At 40.2% G+C, this 3,452-nt stretch overlaps 1 long non-coding RNA gene across 1 annotated transcript; it reads right to left on the bottom strand.

Annotated features, from left to right (window-relative positions):
• Positions 1-421: 421 nt before the first annotated feature.
• LOC124001130 lies at positions 422-3,250 on the bottom strand. Its single transcript, XR_006832742.1, has 3 exons — positions 3,039-3,250; positions 1,229-1,741; positions 422-1,116 (listed from the first exon to the last, which is right to left on the bottom strand). It is a non-coding gene; the product is annotated as an uncharacterized LOC124001130 (long non-coding RNA).
• Between the last annotated feature and the right edge of the window lie 202 nt (positions 3,251-3,452).

Here is a 3,452-nt window from a genome sequence, read left to right on the forward strand (position 1 = left end):
TTTCAACAACAAAAAATGTGGAAAACTGATGAGATTTTTTTTTAAGTCATGAACATAAGGGCATTTTGTATTTTCATTACCTAAATCCAATGACATGGTGAAATGTTTTGTTGATTTAATGTTGAATTCACATTAGTTGACAACTCAACCAAATGTAAATAAAAACTAGACGTTGAACTGGCGTCTGTGCCCAGTGGGAAACCTCCTGCAGGTTGAGTTCAATAACTACAGGCAGATGTATGGTGAGATGCTTTGAATAGGTCAGTAGCCTCCTGAATGTATGTACGTATTATAAACAAAGTGTTTTAATAACTTTCAAATGTAGTAGCAGGTCCATGTAGAACAAACAACCCTTTACATAATACCATAGACGCAGTGTTCTGCTAATTTAACTAAGTGACCTTTCACGTTTCATTGTCATTCCCAGACGATACAGATACTGTGCCTATCGGCATTTTGTTAGGTGGTAAGTACCTTGGCAAACATGTCAGTGGCCATACCTTCCTGTGTGGTGTCCCTGTATACAACAGTTCCCTGATCATGGTGCAGAATACACAGGGTTTCTCCCTCCCCATATTGACTGACACCATTCAATTCAATAACTTAAAAAAGACAATGAAAGTAAAAGTTGTGTCTAGTAAAATGTTAATGCCGAGTACCAGGTCTCTCTCAATTCAGTGACATCAGTATAAAGCCTGTCTGTCAGTCTGGACATCATCTTCCAAGTCTCTGTGCTGGCTCTTTTTATTTTTCTGAGAACACATACACACATAGTCACTGTTCTATTACCAATGGCAGTTAGGATGGGTAATATCTGACACACAAACAGGTACTATGTTGATGTTTGAACAGGTCTGGCATTTGGCAAAAGCATTTGTAGCATCTGTAGAAATAGGCAGAGTTGAGGAAACGTTAATCAGTGACACATATAACGAAAAGGGTGTTGCAAATGCTGGACATTTCTGCTGTACTGTATTCTTAGTAATCCCCTTCAGTCCCATATTGTGGATGTGTTGCATGCCAGGTCTCTCTCCATCCAGAGACATCAATATCAAGCCAGTCTGAACTTCATCACATCATCTTGCAAGTCTTGAAGATCTGTCTCCATAGATGTATCTGTAAACACATACACAGGCCCTGTTTTATTACCAATGGCAGTTAGGATAGGTGATATCTGACAAACAAACATGGACTACGTTGAAGTTTGAACAGGTCAGCCTAAACATACTTAATTCTGGTCCTCCCATCAACGACCGTTGGTGAGCAGGCAGGAGGTGAGGCTGGAGGTAAGAACTTTGCCAGTGCCCCCTTGATGGGCATGGCAGAGTAGCTCCTGGCCTCTCATCAAAGATACTGGTTTGTCACACACAAACACACACACACAGTGCACTGCTTACGTTATCAATGGTGGTTATGATTAACATGGTGGAACCAACCCGATTGCTGCATTCATCTTTCTATTTCACTTCCGTTCTCATGATATGTGAAGTGAGAATGGTAAACATAGCGATCAGAAGGTGAATTGGGACAAACTATGACCAGGTCAAAGATCACCTACCTGATTCAAGTGTCCTTCCTGTTCCATTTATAGCAATGCTGAAAGTGAGGGCATGTCTGCATGATGCTGAGGGTCCCCTTGTTGCGTGTTCAGCTGCAAACGGAATATCTCCCAAACAACTGTAGCAGGCAATCCTTATAAACAATGCACTTCCTCATATGAGGTGGTGTTGACTGGGAGGGGCTGTGACAGGGTGATACAATAGACAGCCAAGTGATAAATGGCATTTTGTTGAAAAGAAAGGACAAAGTTTTTCGATAATGCACTTCACAACCAAAATGACTATATTACTTGTATCTGCTTAGCTGTGTAATTAACCTACTAGATTATCAAACCAGGTGTTTTTTCAATACAACTTTTCACATAACACACATTGTTGATGTAGCCATCTGTGTCATCAGGGCAGTAATTTGAGTCAAGCAAATTCTAGGTCGTCACTAGTTACGACAGCCAAAGTGATTTTTTTTGTACCTATATTTAACTAGGCAAGTCATTTAAGAACAAATTCTTATTTACAATGATGGTCTACCAGGGAACAAACAGTGGGTTAACTGCCTTGTTCAGGGGCAGAAGCACAGATTTGTACCTTGACAGCTCAGGGATTCAATCCAGCAACCTTTCGGGTTACTGGCCCAACGCTCCAACCACTAGGCTACCTGCCACACCATAAACCACCCCTATTTCTAAAATGTATCTTCTTAAAATGTGATTTTAAATCTAACCTTAACCACACTGCTAACCTTATGCCTAACTTTAAAAAGTACATTTTTGTTTTCATGAATTTTTACAATAGAGGCCATTTAAGACTTTGAGGCTACGGTAACTAGTGGAAACCCCTAATTCTATGCTTTAGAGATGTAGACTGATTGTAGCTCCAGATCACAGAAGGTTGGTGGCACTTTAATTGGGGAGAACGGGCTCATGATAATGACAGGAGCGAAGTGGGTGGAATGGTTTCAAATACATCCAAAAACATGGTTTCCAGGTGTTTTATACCATCCCATTTGCTCCATTCCGACTATTATTTTAGCCGTTTTCCCCCAGCAGTTTTCTGTACTCCAGATTGGATTAGATTCAGGCCGGTGACAACGCTACGGTTTGTTGATCCGAGTTTACTGTATTATTTAGACTCAGACATGAGTTCGCTACTACCATAAATTAATCCATTATTTAGTTTTGGCCTAGACCATACAGAATACACTTGCATGAGCAACGAAATAACTTGTAAATCCAACTTGTAGGCTAACACTAGCTAGCATTATCAAATGATAACGTGACATAACCAACAGTATCTAGACAATACACAAACTTGTATGCGCTATGACCTAAATTGTAATGCTAAAGTTAGCTAAAACGTTAACTAGCCTGCCTTGCTTTATCAAAAGATGTCTACCTACATAACCAGCAATAACGTTATCTAATGTTATTAGGTAAATTATACCAGAGGTCATTATATTCCAGTAACTCTGGTTATACTCACCACCCCCAGTCGTTGCATACCAACTTTGCCTTACTGGTTCAAACATTGGGACCGACGAACTCCTACAAGCCATTCCCGATTCTCCGGTCCTTCGGCAAAGAATGAAAACCATAGAACTTTGGCTGTGGAGTCATGGTCCATCCTTACAGGGCTTTTCAGTCTGCTTTCTTTTGAACGCATTGGGAATTATGAAACAACTGCGCCCCATTCAATGAAGGGAAGCGGAGGGGCTATTTACACATGGAACTTGGCATCACAGTTGACCTATTTGCTAATGGTTTTTCCTACACCCAATGACCTGCTTTTTAAATTATATGAACAAAAAAGATTACATTTTATTTGGAACGGCAAGCCAGACAAAATTAAAATGTCCTATTGATATAAGGAATATGAATTCGGAGGGCAGAAATGATT

Source organism: Oncorhynchus gorbuscha, linkage group LG17, assembly GCF_021184085.1.
Source record: "Oncorhynchus gorbuscha isolate QuinsamMale2020 ecotype Even-year linkage group LG17, OgorEven_v1.0, whole genome shotgun sequence".
Taxonomy (NCBI): Eukaryota; Metazoa; Chordata; class Actinopteri; order Salmoniformes; family Salmonidae; genus Oncorhynchus; species Oncorhynchus gorbuscha.